Raw genomic sequence first — 25,415 nt, forward strand, 5'->3', positions numbered from 1 at the left:
AATCTGGCTGATTATCACCTGTCTGAGGTCCTTCCCCCCCCACCTTCCATTTATTTTTTGATATCCTACATCTTGTTATAATAGATTCGCTTACTGATTATTGTAGGATACAAATGTAACAAATAATAATAATAATAATAATAAAAATAGTATTGTACTTGGGTTTGAATGCAGTACTTCACTTATGTAACACAGAGACTGGAGTTGGTACAGGGAAAGTGACCAAAATGGTAAGAGATCTCTGTCAGATTACACAAGTGAATAGACTGGAGGTCCGTGCCCCTCTCAAATGATTGTAATATCTCTACTTCCCTGGGGACAGAATCAAAGCTTAACATTCTTGAGATATCATCATCTATTAATAAGTCTTGGGAAAACTTTAATTTGCTTCAGGACTCAAGTTTGAAGAAACACCATTGGCTGAGATTTCTCAGTGCTATTAGCTGGGTAAATAGGGTTATACTGATAAGATTTGCTGTGGACATTTGGGATTTACAGACTTACATTAACAGAATGATTTTTATCATACTTTTGTATATAACAGGAGTGTCACTAGATATGGACATGGGGACAATGCCTCAAATCAATGCCCGAGTTTCACTTAGCTGAATGAGCTGTTCTGTATAATCAGGTGCCTACAGGGAATGGGGAAAGGGACTGAAAAAGGGAGCAGAACAACTGTTTTCTCTGCATAGTTTTCTGCAGCATCACCTTCTCTCCTTCTGTCCCTTTGTTTCAAAAAATAGTAAGTGGGATAGAACAGGATGAAAGGGACTGTAGCAGAGACAGACACAGCTAAATCTTCTAATCCAGGAACGCATGACTCAGTCAAAGGCAGCACTGAGGAGGAGGAAGGAGATGCCCTGGAGCTGTAAATGATTTTGGAGGAAGGAAAGCAGCTAAATGCTAAGAGAAAAATGAGATGAACAAGGAATGAATGCTGGTAGGGTGAAAGATGGATGGTGGTATAAGAGGGGAGGGATATTTGGGAAGATGAAAAGAAAGCGAATGATTGTGAGTAGTGGTACAAGAGAGGGATAATGTTGGAGGAATTAAGGGGCTAATATTTAAAGCAATTTAACCGGACAGGAGAGGCTCCTGCCCAGTTAAATTGCCTGTTAGGGAATATCAGCTGATATTCAGTGTCAGTTAACAGGATATTGCCACTAATCGCCATTCAGTAGGCAGTTCAGCAGTGGAGTCAGCACTTAACTGGTATCCAGGGATGTACTACCCATGTCAATGAAAACACATCTCTAATGGGCCGATGATCAGAAGCCTCACGCTGTTCCAAACAGCACTCTAAAAATAGCACCGGAATAGCGCGGGGCTATAACGCCCCTATGATCAAAGCTAATAGCATGCAAATTTATTTGCGCTATTAGCTCTGATCATAGGGGTACTTCTGTGGGAGGATTGTACCTGGGCATGCGCCCAAGGCACAATCCTCCTGCAGAAGTTGTTTGACAGGTCCGGGCTGTTAAAAGCCCAGATCAGTCAAACCTAAGCCCACCCCCCCTAAACACAAGATCTAGAGGTCTGGTGAACCTCCAGGCCCCCCACCCCAAAGCACAAAAACCCTGGTGGTCCAGTGGGACCGCTAGCTTCCCCCCTCCCACCAAACAAAAACGCCCTGTGGTCCAGTGGGACCGCTAACTTCCCACCCTTTCACCCCCCCCCCCCCCCCCCCCCCCACTGAACAAAAACACCCTGGTGGTCCAGTGGGACTGCTATCTATCCGACCCCTTCCCCCAGCAGCCTATCTTGTGGTCGTGGTAGTGGGAGAAGGGAGGGACTAGCACTCCCTCCCTCCTCTTCAGGCACCTTCCATATATGGGTTAAGCCCCGCCTGGTGTATCTCTGGATAATTAAGCTAATTATAGTCGCTAATTGGCTCATTATTCAATTAAATTGCACATACACAAATTAGGCATGTGCCCAAATTTACGCCCACAGGGGGTTATTGTCTAATCTCCTTATAGGGATCTTCTCATCCATATGGTTAGAATGACAAGACTTTTATCTATTTCACCTCTGTCTTGCTTCAAGTGTTGCTTTCTCCCTTCCTAGCAGTGTGAAAACCATGGTCTGTAACAACTGCTCATGTCAATTTTTCAGACCAGGGGAACACACATCTAGGCCACAATGGCCAAAGCATCTGATATGGCAATCAGCTGAAATAAGTGTATTAATAAGATTTTGTTCTTTTTAAGCAAATCCTCAATTAGCCTGCATGAATTCCCAAATTAGGGGGAAAGTTATCAATGTGGGCTACTGTTATTTTACTGTTAGCCCCAGTTATAAAATAGGACTTGTACTAAAATAGCATGAGTTGTGGTAAAATAACCAACATTGATAACTCCCCCCCTGTGATACTGTGGCTAGCGGCTGGCTGCAGAACCTTGCGCAAATGTGGCAGACTCACACGCAGATTGTAAGTAAAATTCAAAATATTTTCATTTATTTACATAAAAGGAAAATAATCAGCCCTGTTTCCTGACAGGATTGGTACTTCCAATTAAAGTCTCTCAACCACAGTTTCAATTCCAGTAGCCTTTCCTGGCTTGGCTACTCTCGTCGATATGTAATAACTTCCTTTATCATAACCACAGTTCCAATAGCCAAGAGATAATTACCCTACCTTGGCAGGCTTCAGTTACCCAACTTATGATCACACAACCCTGGAATCTCTTGGAGGCATTGACTTAAAACTTCTTGTTACACAGGGATGAAATGGTCTGAGCTAGGGCCACTCCTCTTCCCAGGAAGTCTCCTCAGGCACTGCAGCCAAGCCATAGTTCCTTGGGAGGATCCTTGCTTAGGCTCCTCTTGGAGAACTCATCCCTCAGGGTCTCTCTGATCTACTCTGCTCCAGGGCATTTAACAACATCCTGACCTGAGCCCCCATCCCTCTGACTCAGCCACTGACATGGCAGGTCAGCACCACCTCCTGTAATGTGGCTAAACTGCAACCTCAGTGAGGGAGTGTGCTTAGGGACACCTACCACTATACCGCTGAATCCCTCACACACCCTTAATATCACATTACTCTGCCATCACTTCATCAATTCCTCTCCTCACAGTTTCCTATTCATTGACCTTTCTCTATTTCAAAGAAACCTTATGGCTTTTCTTTGTCTCTCATCTATGATTTCTTTACAGCATTCTCTGTGTCTTAATTACATGTTCCTCTTTTCTAGAATATTTCTGGCTATGTGAGGTACTTGCCTCATGAAAACCACATTTTATGTGCTAATTTTATTTTATTCACCAAACCTGGGAAATATTGTTCAACTGCTCATTTTTCTAAATCACAGGTCTGTAATGAATATCTTTTTTTGTTCTAGGTTGCCTAAATATATCCATTTAATTGTGGTTTTATCTGTTTGTTTCCTAAAATATGTCCAAATATTTAATGGCTTTTAAATTAATACTGAACAAGGCAAATAAAATATTTCAAATCGCATCTCCGTTTAGTGATATTAGCCAACAGGTATGGCTACAATGACATTCTTTTAATTTGCATGTTTCACTCTGAGGTACACTGGGGGGGGGGGGGTGGGGGGGTTCTTTTACTAAAGCTTAGCTTGAGTTATCTGCAGCAGGGCCCATAGGAATAAAATGGGCCCTGCTGCAGATAACTCGAGTTAAGCTGTAGTAAAAGGCCCCCTGGGTACAGTAATGGATATGGTTGCAAACTTATTAGGAAATTGATTGTTAACCCTGTCATTTTCTTTTTTTTCTGAAACATAGATTCAAATGAGACCTGTGAGTACATGTAAACTGAAGTAAATTAGATTGAAATTCTTTTTCTACGAAAACTCTGATGTTGGTTAAAAGCCACTCTGATCCCTCAGGCTTTAGCAGCTGTAGGTGTGAAATGTACTGCTGCTTGAAATACTAGCTGTTACTAGCTAATGTTATAATCAACAACAAAAAAAAGTTTGCCTTCACTCCAGTTGTATACTTTTGATTAATTGATGTACTGTCAGCCTGTTTGTATAGTTAGAATCATTTCCGCATAGCAATCTCTAACAAAGCAACGTGCGATTATAAATGCAATTTACTTGTTTTTTTTTACTCCAACAAAGAATCACCATTAGTCAAGCTTAATCTTGCAGACATTGCTAAGATAAGATCAGATAAGATAAGATATTTTATTCCTTTTGAAGGCCACCTGTCGAATGTAGTCCCTACTGCACCTAAGGTGATTAATGTAATAGAAGGATTGGCAACTACCTTTAGACTTAAAATGAATAAGGATAAAACAAAGTTTATAGTGTTTGGTAGCAGATTCAATATAGAAAGTGAGAAAAAAACTTATGTATTGATAATATTGATTTTCTTCTGGAGTCTTTCCTTAAACTTTTAGGAGTAATTTTTGATAAATATCTCTCGTTTGAAGAGCAGGTGAAGGCAGCAGCCCATAAGGTGTTAAGGGGCCCTTTTACTAAGCCAAGTAACATAGAGGAGCATAATCGAATGGGGCCGGCCATCTATATGGGCGGCCATCTCTAAGGCCGGCCCCATAAAGCGGCATACCCGACCATATTATCAAAACAAGATGGCCAGCCAACATTTCGTTTCGATAATATGGTTGGGGCTGACCAAATCTGAACATTTGGACCAGCGTTAGAGATGGCTGGCATTAGAGATCACCGCCATTGGTTTCTGCCGATAATGGAAACTAATGGCGGACATCTCAAACCCGGACAAAACCAAGCCATTTGGTTATGGGAAGAGCCAGCATTTATAGTGCAGTGGTCCCCCTCACATGCCAGGATACCAACCGGGCACCCTAGTGGGCACTGCAGTGGACTTCACAAATTGCTCCCAGGTGCATAGCTCCCTTACCTTGTGTGCTGAGCCTCCCCAAAACCCCCAATCCCACTACCCACAACTGTACAACACTACCATAGCTCTTATGGGTGAAGGGGGGCACCTACATGTGGGTACAGTGGGTTTTGGGTGGGTTTTGGAGGGCTCCCATTTACCACCACAAGTGTAACAGGTAGGAGGGGGTGGGCCTGGGTCCGCCTGCCTGATGTCCACTGCAGTACCCATTAAAAACTGATCCAGGGACCTGCATAGTGCTGTGATGGAGCTGAGTATGACATTTGAGGCTGGCATAGAGGCTGGCACAAAAATGTTTATAATTTTTTTTTTTGGGGGGGGGGGAGGGTGTTGGTGACCACTGGGGGAGTAAGGAGAGGTGATCCCCGATTTCCTCCGGTGGTCATCTGGTCAGTTGTGGCACTTTTTTGAGGTTTGGTCCTAAAAATAAATGGGCCAAGTAAAGCCAGCCAAGTGCTCGTCAGAGCCGACCTTCTTTTTTCCATTATCAGCTGAAGTCGGCCATCTTTTAACCACACCCATCCTGCCTTTGGTACCCTGCCGACACGCCCCCTTGAACTTTGGCCGGCCTTGCGACAGAAAGCAGTTAAACCCGGCCAAAATTGGCTTTCAATTATACCGATTTGGCCAGCTTTAGGAGAAGGCCGGCCATCTCCCGATTTGTGTCTGAAGATGGCCGGCCTTCTCGTTCGAAAATAAGCAGGATAGTAACATAGAGGGCCATAATCGAACAGGGCCGGCCATTTATAAGGGCGGCCATCTCTAATGCCGGCCCCATCAAGCGGCGTACCCGACTGTATTATGGAAACAAGATGGCCGGCCAACCTTCGTTTCGATAATACGGTCGGGGTCGGCCAAATCTCAAGATCGCCGGCGTTAGAGATGGCCGCCATTGGTTTTCACAGATAATGGAAACTAATGGCGGCCATCTCAAACCCGGCCAAATCCAAGGCATTTGGTCATGGGAGGAGCCAGCATTTGTAGTGCACTGGTCCCCCTCACATGCCAGGACACCAACCGGGCACCTTAGCGGGCACTGCAGTGGACTTCAAAAAATGATCCCAGGTGCATAGCTCCTTTACCTTGTGTGCTGAGCCCCCCAAATCCCCCCCAAAACCCACTCCCCACAACTGAACACCACTACCATAGCCCTTAGGGATGAAGGGAGGCACCTACATGTGGGTACAGTAGGTTTTGGGGGTGGGGTTTGGAGGGCTCCCGTTTACCACCACAAGTGTAACAGGTAGGGGGGATGGGCCTGGGTCTGCCTGCCTGAGGTGCACTGCACCCATTAAAACTGCCCCAGTGATCTGCATACTGCTGTCATGGAGCTGGGTATGACATTTGAGGCTGGCATAGAGGCTGGCAAAAAAATGTTTTTTATATATTTTTTTTGGGTGGGAGGGGGTTGGTGACCACTGGGGGAGTAAGGGGAGGTCATCCCCTATTCCCTCCGGTTGTCATCTGGTCAGTTGGGGCACCTTTTTAAGGCTTGGTTGTGAACAAAAAGGGACCAAGTAAAGTCAGCCAAATGCTCGTCAGGGCCGGCTTTCTTTTTTCCATTATCGGCCGAAGCCAGCCATCTCTTAACCATGCCCCCATCCCGCCTTCGTTACCCTGCCGACATGCCCCCTTGAAGTTTGGCCGGCCCTGCGACGGAAAGCAGTTGAAGCCGGCCAAAATCGGCTTTCAATTATACAGATTTGGCCGGCTTTAGGAGAAGGCCGGCCATCTCCCGATTTGTGTCAGAAGATGGCCGGCCTTCTCGTTCGAAAATAAGCAGGATAGTAACATAGTAGATGACGGCAGAAAAAGACCTGCATCATCCATCCAGTCTGCCCAACAAGATAAACTCATATGTGCTACTTTTTGTGTATACCTTACCTTGATTTGTATCTGCCATTTTCAGGGCACAGACCGTAGAAGTCTTGCCCAGCACTAGCCCTGCCTCCCAACCACCAGCCCCGCCTCCCCCCATCTGCTCTGCCACCAAATCTCGGCTAAGCTTCTGAGGATCCATTCCTTCTGGACAGGATTCCTTTATTTTTATGTTTATCCCAAGCATGTTTGAATTCCGTTACCGTTTTCATCTCCACCACCTCCCGCAAGAGAGCATTCCAAGTATCCACCACTCTCTCCATGAGAAAATACTTCCTGACATTTTTCTTGAATCTGCTCCCCTTCAATCTCGTTTCATGTCCTCTCGTTCTACCGCCTTCCCATCTACGGAAAAGGTTCATTTGCGGATTAATACCTTTCAAATTATTGAACGTCTGTATCATATCACCCCTGTTTCTCCTTTCCTCCAGGGTATACATGTTCAGGTCAACAAGTCTCTCCTCATACGTCTTGTAACGCTTTTCTTTGCACCACTTCAATTCTTTTTACATCTTTAGCAAGATACGGCCTCCAAAACTGAACACAATACTCCAGGTGGGGCCTCACCAATGACTTATACAGGAGCATTAAAAACTCTTTTCTTCTGCTGGTCATAACTCAGGCGCCTACATGTACCCAACACGCATCAATTTGCTCTTACCGCCCCCTTACCATGTGACCCTTGCGGTAATTTCATTTTGATGTGTGTCCACTATGCGCAAAGAAGCAAAGGAAACAGTGGATACAAAAAAATCTTCTCTCAAGTGGTGTCTTCTTAAACAAGTTCTTTATTGGAAAACAGTTAAAACAACGACCCATTTATTCTTTTGGTGTATATAGCCTGTAGTCTGTCTATAGGCCGAGTAATTCTGAAATCGAGACCTAGATCTTGACTGATTAGGTCTCGGATCTTTCTTTGGCCTAGACCAAGGGTATATTGAACCCCTCTTATAGTCTTCCGTATCTCTATGTAATTTATTAATCTTACTCCTCTTAATTTCACTCCTGAAATTCTCCATCCTCCTATTTACATCAATAATAACCTCATCAAATTTAGGATCAATATTTTTCAAAACTTCTAATTTCTCAGTCACGTTAGGACGCAAGGTATCGTTCCTTTTCTTAGATGTTTCTATAATAAGAATCATCAAATCCAGAGAACACTTGTTCAAGATGGAACACCACTGATTGAGGAAGTCCTCATCGTCAGTAAAGAGCCTAGGTTCTTTCATAACTCTTAGTCCCCTCGTTGCTCTTCTGTGGAGAGAACACCTTCTGTGTGAGTTGGCGTGTCCACTATGCACATCAGAAAATAATTTTTATTTTCTGGCATGTGGCAGAAACCAGGCGGTAATCGTTATTCTACGCACTTAGACGATTACTGCACGGTTAACGCGTGAGACCTTACTGCTAAGTCAATGGCTGGTGTTAAGGTCTCAGACCCCAAACGGATGCACACCAATTTTTATTTTGCCGCATGTCCATTTTCGGCAAAAATAAAAAAAGGCCATTTTTACAGGTACGCTGAAAAATGGATCTGTGCGCGCCCAAAACACATGCCTACACTAGCGCAGCCCATTTTCCAGCGCACCTTAGTAAAAGGGCCCCTTATTGCGCTGCGGAAGCTACGTCATATAAGATCAAATTTTACATCAGAAGTGTTTAGATCAATTGCACAAGCAATTGTGCTGTCGCATATCAATTATTGTAACATCATTTACCTAGGATGTAATGATGTAGTGTTAAAAAAAACTTCAAACTTTAATACCACTGCACAATTAATATTAAGCGTTTCTAGATTTAACAGAGTTTCCCCAATATTGAAACAGCTGCATTGATTCCAATGCAAGCGTGAGTTGTCTTTAAGCTTTGTTGCCTTGTTTTTCGAATTCTGCATGGTGAAGTACCAGAGTATATGGCAAGTCTGATACGATTATCATATAGAAATATTACGCCTGGATCTAAATGTTTTCTACTTTTACAATATCCAGACCCAAAACTGGTGGTTTATAAACAGGTTTTTCCTGGCACATTTGCTTATTTGGCATCTAGCCACTGGAATGAATTAACTATTGATCCAAGAAGGCAATCTGAAAACCTTCTAATGTGACTGTGTTATTTTTCTTGATGGCTAATTGACCATCATGTGTAATATTCCTGGAGTTAGTCCAGTTTACTCTTTTATGAGCCACACCGAATTTTTGTGGTACATGTGGGATACAAGTGTCAAGCATTATTATTATTATTATTATTATTAAAGGTCCATCAAGCCCAGTATCCTGTTTCCCCAACAGTGGCCAATCTAGGTCAAAAGTACCTGGCAAGATCCAAGAACAGTAAAATAGATTGTATGCTGCTTATACTAGAAATAAGCAGTGGCTTTTCCCAAGTCCATTTTAATAATGGCTTATGGACTTTTCTTTTAGAAAATTATCCTAATTTTTAAAACTCTGCTAGGCTAACTGCTTTTGCCACATTCTGTGGCAACGAATTCCAGAGTTTATTTATACATTGACTGAAGAAATATTTTCTCCGGTTTATTTTAAATACACTAGTTGGTAGCTTCATTGTGTGTCCCCTAGTCCTTATATTTTTGGAAAGGGTAAACAAGTGATTCAGTATCTTATAGACCTCTATCATATCTCCCCTCAGCCGTCTCTTCTAATCCTAGCATATCCTTGTTTGTTCTGAACCTTCGCTCTCAGCCAAACATAACACTAGCACCTGAATTGAACCATTCAGTTATTGTGCTACCTGATTCCACTGTATCTGGGTCTTTAGCTGTCTTCCTGAAGCATAGTACACAGCTTATCTTTTTATTTCCCCTTAGACAGTGAGCAAGCGCATAATACTGGCTCATAATAGAACAGCAGTGTTGAGATAATGTGCTTTGCTTTGAGCTGCAAAATTCTGTACAGAGTATACTTTATTGAAAACATGTACTAGAGTTCTTGTACAACTACAGAATATTACTGCAAAAAATTGTCAGTGGGGGAGTCATTTACCAATGCCTTGTGGCCACTTGGAGGAGCCGAGCACAAGACAAACTTTGGTGTTCATAATGATTGATAAGAAATACTCTACCCTAAACAATAGGATTGCCACCATAAATGTGAATATTTTCAAAACTGACTTCTTAGTAAAGCAGGCTAAAGTAGATTGCTTGCCATTTTAGTCCACTTGGAGGCATATTTTCAAAGCACTTAGACTTACAAAGTTCCATAGTAAGCTATGGAACTTTGTAAGTCTAAGTGCTTTGAAAATGAGCCCCTATTAGATACATAGAAATGAAGGTCAAAGCACAAGTTGAAGATGGCATCTTTGTATATGACTAGCTAGATTTTGATAACTTGGCTATACTGACCTGATGAAGGGAAGCTGTAAGCCTAAAATTATTACCAGGAAAAATGCCCAAAGAACTTTGGTGAATGGAGGGTGATAGTGTGTGTGGTAGAGGGGTGGGAGAAGGAGAGGAAGTTGTAAAAGATGAAATAAGATGGTTACCAAGGATAGACACTAACTTCAAGTGCTCCTCATTTGAATTCTTTCCTCATGTTTCAAGTTTATTAAGGACTTTCTATCCCGCCCATCAAACTGAGTGTCTGAGCGACTTACAATCTAAAACAGAAAATTAAAGATACTGCAATCATACATCCACAATTCCAGGAATAACATGTATAGAATGTTTGTACGTTTGGGAAGCTTGCCAGGTGCCCTTGACTTGGATTGGCCGCTGTCATGGACAGGATGCTGGGCTCAATGGACCCTTGGTCTTTTCCCAGTGTGGCATTACTTATGTACTTATGTAAATATATGACAACAGCAGGAGGGAAAACAAGGGGCTGAGGCAGAACTACATAAATTGATAGGAAAGAGAGAGGATGGGTAAGAACATCAGTGGGTGGGTGAGAGGTATGGGAGAAACAAGCTACTCAGCCAGCTAATGACCAAATGCCTCCAGAAAGAGATGAGTCTTTAGAATACTTTTTAAATTAAGCAATGGTGGGAGATGCCTTAAGATTCTCAAGAAGAGAATTCCATAAGTGAGGGCCTTGTATGAAGATAATAAAACCCTGTGTAGATGGGAAGGGAATATCCCAAAGGGACAGAATAGTTAGGCGATCTAGTTGGGAGGAGCGTAAACAGCAGGATGGTGTGAAGGGCATCAGGAGAGCAGAGAGAAAAGAAGGTTCTCGAACAGCATGAGACTTGAAAATTAAATGTTATAATTTATATTGTACTCTCAATTGAACTGGGCGTCTTTTAACAGTGGTGCAACATGATCAAATTTGGCATGTCCAGTAATATGTTTAATGGCAGTATTTTGGTTGAGCAGGAGATGGTGTAGGTTGCATTGGGGAAACCCTACATATAGAGAATTGCAGTAATTGAGTTGTGAGATAATGAACAAGTGAACAAGGGTGTTTATGGCAGTTAGGGAAAAGGAATGACTTAATCAAATGGATACATTTAAGTTGAAAAAAAGTGTGATGTACTACAGAAGCAATCTGGGGAATGAAAGTAAGGAAGCTATCAAGAGTGATCCCTAAAACCTTTATTTTATCTGTGAGTGGTATTGGAACCGTACCCAGAAGGACTGGCAGAACCGGCAAAATGGTTTGGATGAAAAGAGGACTGCCTGCGATTTATCAGGATTGAGAAGTAAACAATGCTGTGTAAGGCAGGAGCAAGGTTTACCTTTCTGCATTGTTTCTGTGCTATTTCTTTAATTTGATAAGAAAGAGAAAAGGGAAGCTCATTTCATACCCTGAGGAAGGCTCTTGGAGTGTTTACAAGCCAATGGACAAGGATTGCTCAGTGATTTAATCCAGTCTACTAACAGACACTGGAGAAGGGAAGGAGGAAAAGCTCTCTCCTGGGCTGAATGTGTCTCTATTATTGGATGGCAGAATTCTATAATGGGGAGGCGAATATGTGCAGTTAGACATACAACAGCTAGTGACTAGGAAAACTGAGTAAGCTGGAGAATCAGCAAAGAGAAAAATGCCCTATATAGTAAAACCTAAACAAAAAAAATCATTAAAACATCTACAACTGGAGAATGAATCACCACCCCTCCTGTTCAAGATTGTCAGCAACCATCTAGTCGGAAGCAAAATGAGTGAGAGATGAGCATCAAACAGAAAGTTAAAAAGATGATAATGACACAGAACCCTGCATGCAAACTATCAGGTCATATCACAGGACCTTGCACTTATTCGCATGGAAACAGCATTCAACATACAGAGATCATATTAATTTTCTTCTCAGATGAAGTATAAAATATCCAATGCAGAAATATGTAGAGGGATATTCCAACTCATATCAAGTCCCTCCCTCTCACTCTGGAACCAGTTTGAATATCGGATGGTGCTCGGTTAACTTCTGGGTAGCAGCATCAGGGTTTGTGGTGTCCCCTCTCTCCCTCCTGATCTGGATCTCCCATTCCTCCACTCCTGACAACAGGAAGACCCTGACTGAGGTCCAGTGGCCATTTGGCAGATGAAATTTAATGTGGACAAATGCAATGTGATGCACATTAGGAAGAATCGTCTGAATCAAAGTTACCTGATGCTAGGGTTTACTTTTGGAGTCAGCACTCAAGAAAAAGATCTAGGTGTCATTGTAGATAGTACACTGAAATCTTCTGCCCAGTATAAGGTGGCAGCAAAAAAAGCAAACAGGAAGCTAGGAATTATTAGGAAAGGGATGCAAAAAAAAAAAGATGAATATTATAAATCCTCTGTATTGCTCCATTGTGCAACCTCACCTTGAGTATTGAATTCAATTCTGGTCTCCATATCTCAAAAAAGATATAGCCAAATTAGAAAAGGTTCAAAGAAGAGCAACCAAAATGATAAAGGGGATGGAACTTATCCCGTATTAGGAAAGGCTAAAGAGGTTAGGGCTCTTCAGCTTGGAAAAGAGATGGCTAAGGGGGGATATTATTGAGGTCTATAAAATCCTGAGTGGTGTAGAATAGGTAAAAGTGAATCAATTTTTCACTGTTTCAAAAAGTACAAAGACCAGGGTACCCTCAATAAAATTACATGGAAATACTTGTAAAACAAATAGGAGGAAATATTTTTTTACTCAAAGAATAATTAAGCTCTGGAACTCGCTGCTGGAGGATGTGGTAACAGCCGTTAGTGTATCTGGGTTTTTAAAAATGTTTGAACATGTTCTTAGAGGAAAAGTATATAGTCTGTTATTAAGATGAACATGGGGGATACCACTGCTTGCCCCAGGATTGGTAGCATGGAATGTTACTAATTGGGCTTCTGCCTGAATTGGCCACTTTTGGAAACAGGATACTGGGCTAGATGGACCATTGGTATGACCCAGTATGGCTGTTGTTACATTCTTAAGTTATATAATATGGAGTAGGGCAGATCCATATCTAACTCCTAATTACTGCCAATTAAGTGCTTTTTAATGCCAATAAATTATTTATTTATTTGTAACATTTATATCCCACATTTTCCCAACTATTTGCTGGCTCAATGTTTTGTTTTTGTTATTGTTTTTATTACATTTGTACCCTGCGCTTTCCCACTCACGGCAGGCTCAATGCGGCTTACATGGGGCAATGGAGGGTTAAGTGACTTGCCCAGAGTCACAAGGAGCTGCCTGCGCCTGAATTGGGAATTGAACTCAACTCCTCAGTTCCCCAGGACCAAAGTCCACCACCCTAACCACTAGGCCACTCCTCCACTCCACTGTGGCTTACACAGTACCGTAAAGGCGATTGCCAAGTCCGGTAGGGGAAACAGATACAATTAGAAATTAGGGTCGGGTAATAATATAGTCAAGTACAAAAGGGGTCGAAGATAGGGAGGAATATATAGTGTCTAATATGATGTATGGTTTTGCTGTGTTGCAGAGTTTAGGCAAATAGGTCGGTGAGGTATGCCTTATTGAATAGGTAAGTCTTTAATGATCTCCTGAAGTTTAGATGGTCATAGATTGTTTTCACAGTCTTTTGCAGAACATTCCACAGTTGTGTGTTTAAATAAGAAAAGTTGGATGCATAAGTTGTTTTGTATCTGAGTCCAATGCAGTTTGGATAGTGGAGATTCAAATAAGTACGTGATGCTCTGGTTCTGTTTCTAGTTGGGAGGTCTATCAGGTCAACCATATATCCTGGGGCTTCGCCGTAGATAATGTTGTGGACCAAAGTACAGATTTTGAAGGTGATACGTTCCTTGATAGGGAGCCAATGCAGATTTTTACGGAGTGGTTTGGAACTTTCGAATCGTGTTTTGCCGAATATTAGTCTGGCTGCTGTGTTTTGAGCTGTTTGGAGTTTCTTTGTAAGCTGTTCTTTACATCCCATATATAATCCATTGCAGTAATCTGTGTGGCTAAGAACCATTGTTTGTATCAGTTTGCGGAATATTTAATGGAGTTTACTTGGCTCTCGAGTGTGAGATTGCGATCAATTGTGACACCTAGTATTTTAAGGCTATCTGAAATAGGGAGGGTGTGATCTGGGGTGATTAAAGTTGTGGGTTTATAATTATTGTATTGGGATGAAAGGATGAGGCAGTGTGCTTTTTCTTTGTTTAGTTTCAGTTGAAATGAGATTTTTTAGCACCTAATTAGCTAATTACTTTGGATATGGATATGTGTTCTATGCCTAACTGTGGGCAACCTATACAGAATTTGGCAGATAGCAAATATGAAACATACCAGCCTGACAGCATTGGAAACTAAGGAGCCCTTTTACTAAGCTGAGTAAGCGTCTATGCGCACCCAGCGCACGCCAAAATGGAGTTACCACCCGACTATCGCGTGGCTCTTGCGGTAATTTCATTTTTGGCATGTGCGTCCGATACACGAATCTGAAAAATAGTTTTTATTTTTGGGCGCGCGTAATGGACATGCGCCCAGTGGCATTTGGTGCGTGTAGGTCATTGCCATCCAATTACTGCGTGAGTCTTTACTGCTAGGTCGATGGCTGGCGTTACGGTCTCAGACCCAAAATAGACATGCGCCAATCTATCTATGACTGTGAGAGACTAATAAAGTGTCCAAGTCTGTGCTATATTTTGGACCCTCTGATGAATCAGCCAACAAGCATGGACAGTGCCAAACTGTGATAGATGTTATTGAATTAACACTGGATTGAGTCCACTACAGTCAACCAAATGATTTTCAGACGTTAGTGGCTTTTTAGCTATTGCTGATCTGCGTTAGATTTGCACCAGTGACCTGCAGGTGTTAGGCTTTATAACCCTGTGAAAATCTACTGTGATTTCCAGTATTACATTTGAATTGTAGGAATCCCAGGCTGAAAAAAAGGGGAATATTTTTATGACTTACACACCATGACATCCTGTTTTGAAACAACTGAGTCTTTCTCCGCATGTGGCGTCTTCAGTTTAACATCTGTTAAATTAATACAGGTGGCCTGCTGATAAAACTGCTGTAATGTCTGTTACTGGATTGGGTTTCGGGCCTAGGATTTTATAATTTACTCTGATTTTCTAAGCATGAAATGAGTAAAAAGAAACATGAATTCTGTCAAAATAGATCACGCGGTGGAAGCCTACAACATAAAAGAGTTCCTTGAAGCCCCTCTTAGTCATGACAATTATAACCAGGGGGATAAAAGTGCTTCTTTCCTGACACCTGCTGCGGACTCGTATTTAACTAAAATTGGAAACTGACATATTAATTGAATTTCAACAAGATTATATAGAATTCTCTCCTCTGCACTCCCTCTCCAGAGAAGAACAAAGTTAAAGTTGCTCAAACCACCCTGAAGCTTTTTTCGTTTTACTGCAAACACATTTCCACTTACATTTTCTAAATTTGTACTCATTTACTAGAATCTCATTTGTACTCATTACTAGAATGAGATTGCCAGTCATATTCTTGCATTATTTTTGCACCTAGGAATATATTTAACTTTAGTTCTGTAAACAAAGAAGTCCATATTCAGCAATCCGATAACCACATAAAGCTATAAGGGAGCACTTTTACTAAGCTTTGTTAGAATATGAGCTTCGCTACTTTTAATGTGAGACTTTCATAAGCACTAAGTCCATTTCTATCGCAGCAGTATTGCAGCCATTTTTTTTTCAGGTCAGGCACTAATGTTTGCATTAGTGTGCACTACCTGAAAAAAAAAGTTAACGGAGGAGAGCACTTACTGCCTCCTATTTAGGAGGCACTAATGCCCTAATTCAATATATGGCGCTCAAAACTGCACATGCAATTTAATTAATGAGGGGTGATTTGGTTATGCTCCTAAATTTAGGCTTCTAAATGTAGGATTATAATGGGCATCTCAGCATTTAGTGTGCGCTCATTTTTAGCATGCACCAAAAACACTAGCACACCTTTGTAAAAGGGGTCTTAAATTAGGAGCATAAATTTAGGAGCACACTTGTAATTTAGGAGCATAAATTTTAGGAATGTAAATTTAGAAGCATAAATAGGAACGTAAATTTAGGAGCATAAATTTTAGGAGAGTAAATTTAGGAGCATAACCTTTATAGAATAAGGCCCTTACTGTCAATAATTGGGTACTAACAATCAATTATCTACACTAATTGACACTAATTGAAATTTGCAGCATCGGGATCCACATGTAAATTTCACAAAGAGATCTGAAAAGTGGGTGCGGCCATAGAAGGGGCATGGGTGGATCAGGGGCGTTCCTTGAATTTATGTGTAGTTTTATAGAATAAGGTTTTCATGGTATAAATCCTCCTGCCCAAAATTGGGCACGGATCCTGGCACCAAATGGTGCCCAACTCTGAGCATTGTTTACAGAATTCTTCTCAACGCTAATTTTTATTGGTGCCCAAATTTGAGTGCCATTTATAGAATGAAGTCCTAAGTGCTCCCGCCTTAACTCTGTATTAATCAGTTAACACACGAATGTGAACATGGAAGCTGGTTAATGCTTCCATGCCAATTCTCCGCCCAGCTAACGTGCAAGTTAGCATGCGCTGACAGGCAAACTACTTCAAAACACTTTAATGCATTTTGTGGAAGGCCTTTTTTCCCTGCATTAAGCATGCATCAGTGATTAACACGGTTTAGTAAAAGGGCCCCTATGAGAATTTACTTGTGTATCTTCATGTCTATTTTTTAGCCAGATCTGGATGATCTATAGAAAACTGGGCTTATGGCCTGGCAGAAAACAGGCATAAATATATACAGATAAAATTCTAAACTAAAATTAAATACAGTTCTAGGTGCAAAACTAATGCAGGAATATAACTATCAATCTCATTCAGGAAGGGTCACAAGAACGAATCATAAGAGTAAAGGACAGGAATGGAGGAAATAATAAATCAATCATACATACAAGCATTAGTAATAGTGATGCATACATTTAGAACATAAAATTGTAATAGTAGTTAATATCTAATCCCAGAACTTTCAAGTCTCCCACCATCCATTATAAACCAATCAATGCATGTATATCCTTCAACATATGCTCCCTGATCTACAGGATAATCTACGGCATCGCATGGGAATATATGACTAACCTAATAGATCTTCCAATATGCAACACAATCATGAACCCTATACCTCCCCAGATGTCTAAGACTAAAATACAAATCAAGATACAAAATCTGCTTCTCATACATGAACACCAAATTATGGAACACACTATCAAAAGACATCAAACGCAAGAATAACAACCTCACATTCCGAAAACACCTCAAAACCTACTTCTTCAGACAATCCTATCTCGTCGAACCCTCATCATCAACAAACCATCAGACAAACACACCAAAAAACCTGAACACTATAAAACTGATCAAGGCTCGTACCGACCCTAACCCAATCTGGAACATGTTACATGTCTTAATCTAAGTTATCTGTAAGCCACATTGAACCAACAATCAGTTTGGAAAATGTGGGGTAAATAAATAAATAAAATAGTCAACTTACATCTTTACCAACATTCTTGTAAACAAAAAAGGGATATTTTTATTATCAATCATTCTGTCTGGGTGTGACATAGTAGAAACAAAAACACTGAAAACTGTCACTTCATTCTGCTTAAAGAAGTAATTATTAACATTGGGTAGATCCTATTTATGGCGCCTGAAAAATCCGCATGGTAAAAAAATACACCTAGGCATATTCTTTATATTATGTCTACATTTATAGTACGTCTATGTTTTATAGAATAGGCTTACATTTCCGCATGGTATATAGAATACCTCTCCATGCGACCAAATTTAGTGGCATCCATTTAGACCTTGTTTTACTTGGTGTAAATCCTGATGCCTCAATTAGGTGCAGAGCAGGTGTATTCTATAACAATGCATAAAGATTGTAGAAATTCCCATGCCCTGCCGATGGCCAAACCTTCCTTTCAACTATGCGACTTAGAATTTACACACACCACATCGCAGAATACACTTAGCGAGTTGTGTATGTAGAACCTAATTAATGTCAATTAGTGCTTATAATTGCTTGTTAACAATCAATTAACTGCACTGATTAGCTAATTAACCAGTTAAGTTATGTGAATTTTTATAGAACACGCTTTGATTTCTGTGCAAAAATTAAGGCACCATATATAGAATTTCAGGGATTACCTGTAAGGATCTAATCCACATTCCTCTCTATATAAAACTCCCTAATCTTACAAAGTAATTCTAAAAACATAGATGGGAGATAGTATGATTTAAACAAAGGGCCCTGTTTATTAAGGTGTGCTACCATTTTTAGCGTGCTCTAAAAATTAGCATGCGCTAATGCTAGAGACACCCATATAGGTGTCTCTAGCATTAGCACGTGCTAATTTTTACTGCGCATTAAAAACGCTAGGGTGCCTATAGCACAGCTTATTAAACATGGCCCCCAGAATTTAAAAATAAAAGCATATATTAAACCCACTCTAACATAATGCTTACTGTTAAAATAAAGGCTGTCAGCCTCCTCAAAGAGGTTAAACAATATTGGCAATTACAATTCATTTATAAAAGAGGCGCAAGTTCACAGCTCAAAAGGAAAGAAAAAAAAAAAGGACATTAGCACTTACTGTCAAAAAGATCACTGACAGCTTCTTGGAAGTAATTTCACTATTTGGAGGCACATACAGCAGAAACAGCCAGTTTACATCAAACACATACCTGTAAAATAAAGAGCAGCATAACTCAGGGTGTTATACAAGTACTACTACTACTACTTATCATTTCTATAGCACTACTAGGCGTACACAGCACTGTACACTTGAACATGAAGAGACAGTCCCTGCTCGACAGAGCTTACAATCTAATTAGGACAGACAAACATGAGCCCTTGTGCCCAGGCTGAGGCTTAGGAAGGACCTTGGCCAAGGCCTAGGATGGACCAAACAGGCGCTAAGTAATACCAAGGCCACATAGCCCCCCACACACTCAGGGCAAACAACTAGCACCACCAGAAAATGGAAATAGTCCACTCAGGCGGGCCTCACGGCCTAACGGGAACTGAGTCACACACTGGGGAAGGGAAAAAGAACAACGAGGGGTCCCAAAAGGGACTGGAGCACATGCAACGCATACAGCGCTAGATAGTGACACAAGGGAAGGGTGACAAACAAGAAGCTAGCAGGTACAGGCTATGACCAGGGGAAGAGAAAGCCAAGGACAGAATGGGACACAGACTCTATAAGAGCAAAGCTCCACAGGAACACTCTATGCTGTACCATACAGCACACAAATACACTAGGCTGTGCCACACAGCACCCAAGGGAAAAGGGAAGCCACCTAAAGGAATACAGAAGGCTACACAGCACTCAAGGAGTAAGGGAAACCACTATAGGAATACACAATAATCCCCCCCACCCCCACCAAAATGAGAAGCTAGTCCACAGAGACCTGCAACAGGAAGTAGCCGTAAATGGCGATGAGGAATTTTTAAAGATATCTATGTATTGCCATTAAAAACTGTGGAATACACATATAATTTCACGTTAAATGTTGCTTAAATTTGGGTGCAGATCCCAGATTTGCAAGTAAAATAATTAGTCAATTAAATAACAGTCAATAATTGGTGTTGACAAGCACTTAATGGTCCTTTTAACAAGATGTGGGAAAAGGGACCCTGCGCTAGTGGCAGGAGCTGTTTTTCCCGTGCACCAGGGCCCTTTGAAGTGGTGATAAGGGTTCCCGTGCTAACCCAGTGGTAACCGGGCAGTGCATGGCGATGCACAGTTATCACTAGGTTAATGCCGTGCAAGACTTTTCCAGGGGTTTTCTCCCCCCCCCCACCAGAAATGGAATGAGTGGCGGTAAGGGCTCCCTGCCGCATGGCCACGCGGTAAGAGTTCTTTTATCGCCTGGCCATGTGTGTCTGGGGGCTTTTTACCTGTTGTGGTAAAAAGAGTCCTGCCACACGGAATAGCCACCGCTGCTAGCGCAGGGCCTTTTTTCCTGCAGCTTGGTAAAATGACCCCTTAATTTGTTGTGTAATGCCTGGCAAAAATTAGCACTTTTTCAAAAAATCTTTCTGTGCCTTTGAACTGGTGTACAGCCTGACTTGGAGATATTTTCCGAAAACATATGTAAAATGAGGGATACACATGTAGATTTTAGTTCCATTCAAGTCACGCCCAAACAATGCCCCCTTGAAATCTGTGTGCTGTGGATCTCCATGTATGAATGAATAGTGGCTTTCTGAAACTGGAGTGTATACATTATGTGATACATTATATTTAAAAAAAACAGGGAATCATCTACAAAATCATATATTTCAATACATGTCAACAATAGTGGAATTACTGTAGACTCTATAAACAGCTTTTACATGTCAAATGGAGAAAAAAGAACAAGAAAAAACATGGAGGAAAAGAACTTAGTCTTTGGTTCAAGAACTTAGCTTCCAGTAATTCACCAGATTTACCTGTTGCTGCCAACAGACTAAGGGGTCCTTTTACTAGGGTGCTCCGAAAAGTGGCCTGTGCTGGTGTAGATGTGTGTATTGGACGCTTGCAGGTACAGTTTACAGCGCGCCTGCAAAAAAGGCCTTTTTTATGGCTGAAAATGGATGTGTGGCAAAATGAAAATTGGTGCACATCCATTTTGGGCCTGAGACCTTACCGCCACCCATTCACTTAGCGGTAAGGTCTCGTGCGTAAACCGGACGGTAATCGTCAGCACGCATACAATGCCGATTACTGCCCGGTTAGAACTGCGCTGGAAAATAAAATATATTTTCAGGCACATGTAGTGGACGCACGTAAAAAATGAAATTACCGCACGGGCCACGCGGTAGCCGGGTGGTAGTTCTGAATTGGCACGCGTTGGGTGTGCATAGGCACCTATGCGGCTTAGTAAAAGGGCCCCTAAAACTCAATCACTGGCCAAAAACAAAATTGTGCAAAACTTTGTGCAAAAAAAAACTATTAACATGTTAATAGGTTTCTAAAATAGTGGCATTAACCACTTAACAATACAAGTAGCAGTAGGTTATTGCTACTGTACATACCATCTTTTAAGAAAACAGCAAGGCAAACGATCCGCAAACTTCAAGATGGAAAACAACGAAGCAAATCAGTAGAAAATGAAAATAAACTTTATTAATAAAATAGCATTTAGAGTATATTGCCTGACACAGACTGTGTCGGGTGTCGGGCAATATACTCTAGATGCTATTTTATTAATAAAGTTTATTTTCATTTTCTACTGATCTATACCGTCTTTTAGACAGGTAGGTATATCAAAGCAGTTTACAGTAAAATGAAAGTGAAAATAGAAATACAATGTTGTTAAAGAATAAAGAGAAAAGAGGTATGATATTAAGAGCAGAAATAAGCTAATAAGGTCTAGAAGCAACAAAGAGAGTGGCATGTCTCACGCTGGGCCCAGACAACCTCCTATTGATTTGATTCACTGTAGGCTTCGAGGTACAAATAGGCCTTGAACGTTACTGTAGGGGAGCATGGATAAGAGAAGCAGGATTATCTAGAATTCTCCAAATGGTGTTTAGAACAGGGAAGAGCTAATTTATTATTTATTTATTTATTTATTTATTGGGATTTATTTACCGCCATTTTGAAGGCATTCACTCAAGACAGTGTACAACAAGAATAAATCAAACATAAGCAATATACAATTACAGCAAACAATGCAAAGTATGGCACAGTATGCTACACAACATTGTCAATACAATACATAATAAAACATTTTCATAGACAGCCTAGGGTATAAGCAAAGATGGAACACTTAGATAGACATAAAATAAGGGTCCCTTTTACTAAGCAATGGCAAAAAGTGGCCTGCGGCAATGCAAGTGCATCTTTTGGGCACGCGCCAGGCCATTTTTTACCGCATCCTGGGGAAACAAAGAGCTTTTATTTTAAGGGGCTGGAAAATGGACGTGCAGCACAATAAAAACCAGCGCATGTCCGTTTTTAGCCTGAGACCTTACCGCCATCCATTGACTTACCAGTAAGGTCTCATGCACTACCTGGGCGGTACGCGCCCACTGCTGCTTACCGCCTGGTAAGTGCCACGCGGTAGAAAATAGAAAATATTTTCTACTGTGTGTTTTTGGCGCAAGCCAAATTCAGAATTACCGCCCGGGGCACATGGTAGCCAGGCGGTAATGCCAATTTGGTGCACGCTAGATGCTCATAGGCCTTTACATGCCTTGGTAAAAGTGCCCCTAAGAGACTAGATAAAGAGAGTTGCAAATGAGGTCAGAAAGGTGCTTGAACATTATCCTGGCTAGGGTAGGAGTGGACAAACATGTCCTGTTATAATATGTGTAGCTGGTGTCATTGACTTCTTCCATTAAAGGTCTGGTTGAATTGATTCATATAGGGAGATTATATCGATTGTGACGAGAAAACTGGAGAAAGTATACTAGAAAGACAGAGAGAGAGATATATCTGTATTAAGTGGGCCTTTTACAAAGCTGGCAGCCAGGAAATTTCTAAACACCATGTTATTTGGAAGTGCTTATCCCACTGCCTCTGCATGTGTCTCCACTGTTGGAAGCGTATCGATCTAGAGACATTTTGGACAAATTCCCCTTCCCTCTTCCCTCCAGGTTTCCCTAATTCTTCTGTCCATTCCTACTCTTCCCCAATATCTCTTGTAGGTTTTTCTGCTGTATTAGCTTCATTTTACTGCATTGGCATCTGCCGCTGTGGTCCGTTGTAAGCCAGATTGAGCCTGACACTGTTGAGAAACTGTGGGGTACAAATGAGATAAATAAATAAATAAATATTCCTATGGGTGTCTCTAGCGTTTAGCCCGTGCTAAAAATGCTGCTGCATCTTTGTAAAAGACTCCCTAAGCGCCTTACAAATCAGGTAGAGGATTTTGTGCTGTATACAGAATGTTATGGGAAGCCAGTGAAACTCTTTAAGCACCAAAGTTATATGATCAGATCTTTTAGTTCCGGTCAGAAGTTCTGCAAGTGCTTGGCATAAGCTATAAATTGACAAATGGAATATATGGGGAAGGCCAGAGCTCTAGGGGTGTTTCTGGAAGGGGTCAACTAAATTACCAGATATTTATTTTTTGGTATGTTTGGGGATCAAAGGGGTCCTGTACGATACCAAGGATATTTTTGGGGTGTTGGGGATATCAGAGGGTCAGGGGTTCACTAGATTGCCATGGATATTTATTTGGGGTGTGAAGAGTGGAGGGTTCATAAGACTGCCAGGGATTTTTTGAGTAGTGTCTGGTGGAGGGGGGGGAATGGGGGCCATTTCTGAGAGATGGGTCCCTACTTCAGGTTAAGGGTTGGGGGAATCAGGCATGGGAGGGCTTTCTGGGAAGAGGGATCAGCAGATTGGTGGCTTAGGGGGAAGGTGTTCTATTAGCTATTCTGCTCCGATGCAACTGCTTCAGAAGAACAAGCTAACCCTTCTACGCCTCCTCAGACTTGGCATTCAGGTTCTCACATTGTAATCGCCTTAAAGTTTTCTGTAGTAGTTTTCTGTATCTGGGTAGAATAGCTGATAGCATTCATTTTAATATGTTGTGTGCTGGTGTCTAATATAAGGTTTTGTTTTTGTGCAAAACCTTTGAACACAGAAATCGCACTAACTGCGAGCATTCATCCACGCCAGCTTTCTGCATCAGCCTCTGGGTTAACAAATCACAGCAGCCAAAATTTATCTATTCTCCACCACCTGTTTACTCTGAGCCCTGGCAGTCCAGCAAGTGTCACAGCTGTGATTTGGTGCTTTAGGCAGTTTCTCCACAGCTTATTATCTTATCATTCCTACTATTTCCTTCCTTCTACTTACCCCTTTCAAACCAGCAAGTTTAAAGAAAACCATTTATGTGGTTGGCACCTGATACTAATCACACAACTGGTTTGGAATACTTTCTGGAGATGTAAACAAAACCACACAGCCACCACCAAAGTCTAAAAGGATAACTGACCTCTAAAAGTCAGGTCACAATCTATAATTGTAGAAACTTTGTACTGACAAAAGCCATTTTAATCAGGAGAATCAACTATCAAATCTCTGCATGTACATTTTAAGAGAAATTCTACTCGAGTAAAAGCTATGAAAATATGATTGACTTAGTTTCATTTACTAATTAAAACCTGTCCTTACAAAGAAAAAATTAAGCATAAATCAGAAATGCAGCATATCCACGTTGTTAATAAATATAAACTAAATAAAAGATCTCACCAAAGGGACACCCAACTATCTTGTTAGTGACACTTCTTTATTTATTAGTATTTCTAGCCTGAATTTCTTAATGACACTCCAGCCAATATCTGTTTACGCTTTCCAAAATTACTAGGACTAGGGGGCATGCGATGAAGCTACAATGTAGTAAATTTAAAATGAATTGGAGAAACTTTTTCTTCACTCAACGTAATTAAACTCTGGAATTCATTGCCAGAAAATATGGTAAAGGCGATTAGCTTAGTGGAGTTTAAAAAAAGGTTTGGACGGCTTCCTAAAGGAAAAGTCCATAGACCATTATTAAATGGACTAGGGCAAAATCCACTATTTCTGGGATAAGCAGTATAAAATGTTTTGTACTTTTTTGGGATCTTGCCAGGTATTTGTGACCTGGATTGGCCACTGTTGGAAACAGGATACTGGGCTTGATGGACCTTTGGTCTTTTCCAGTATGGCAATACTTATGTACTTATGTACTGATGCACATAAAACACTGATCAAATTGAATCATCATTTATAGCATTATGATATAAATTTTTGCCTGAATTGAATGAGAAAGAACTGCATAGCAATAATTGATTACTTGATATTTTGACATACTGTAGGGCAGCATCACTATCAGAAAAATGCATTTTTTAAAAATTCCTACTCTGCATTAAGAATTGGCCTGAGCCACCCTGTTTCCTTTTACTCCATGTGAATTATTTCGAATGAAATTAAAACCAGTGTCACTGAAACAGTTTGGGGGAAAAGTAGCCAGCTTAACCTGTGGACCAGGTGAGACTCTGACCCAGGGAAACAGAGATATAGGGTACCGAAGCATGAGCCTGTAATGTCACTGGCCTATAGGTTAATCTGGCTTAGAGCTTGTCTGGCAGCATTGCGAATACATGCAGGGAAAATAGAAGAGCCAGCAACTCCCTTCCTCTCTCTGTCTCAGGCAACCTTTCCCCCTTTAAAGGCAATTTTCCCCTCCTGAGCACAGATAGAGTTTCACCTAACACAAAATGGTGCTTATAAAACCCAGTAGTCATGTGCATACACATTTTCTCACACGCATTTA

At 41.2% G+C, this 25,415-nt stretch overlaps 1 protein-coding gene across 2 annotated transcripts in view; it reads right to left on the reverse strand.

The window, feature by feature from the left end:
* Positions 1-25,415, reverse strand: part of CHRM3 (cholinergic receptor muscarinic 3) — an 819,103-nt gene that overhangs the window by 236,442 nt on the left and 557,246 nt on the right. For both annotated transcript variants that reach the window (XM_030196388.1, XM_030196387.1), the window contains one exon: positions 18,752-18,842. The gene's annotated coding sequence lies outside the window, so the exon portion shown is untranslated. The remainder of the gene's footprint in view (positions 1-18,751; positions 18,843-25,415) is intronic.

Source organism: Microcaecilia unicolor, chromosome 3, assembly GCF_901765095.1.
Source record: "Microcaecilia unicolor chromosome 3, aMicUni1.1, whole genome shotgun sequence".
In the NCBI taxonomy this organism is placed as follows: Eukaryota; Metazoa; Chordata; class Amphibia; order Gymnophiona; family Siphonopidae; genus Microcaecilia; species Microcaecilia unicolor.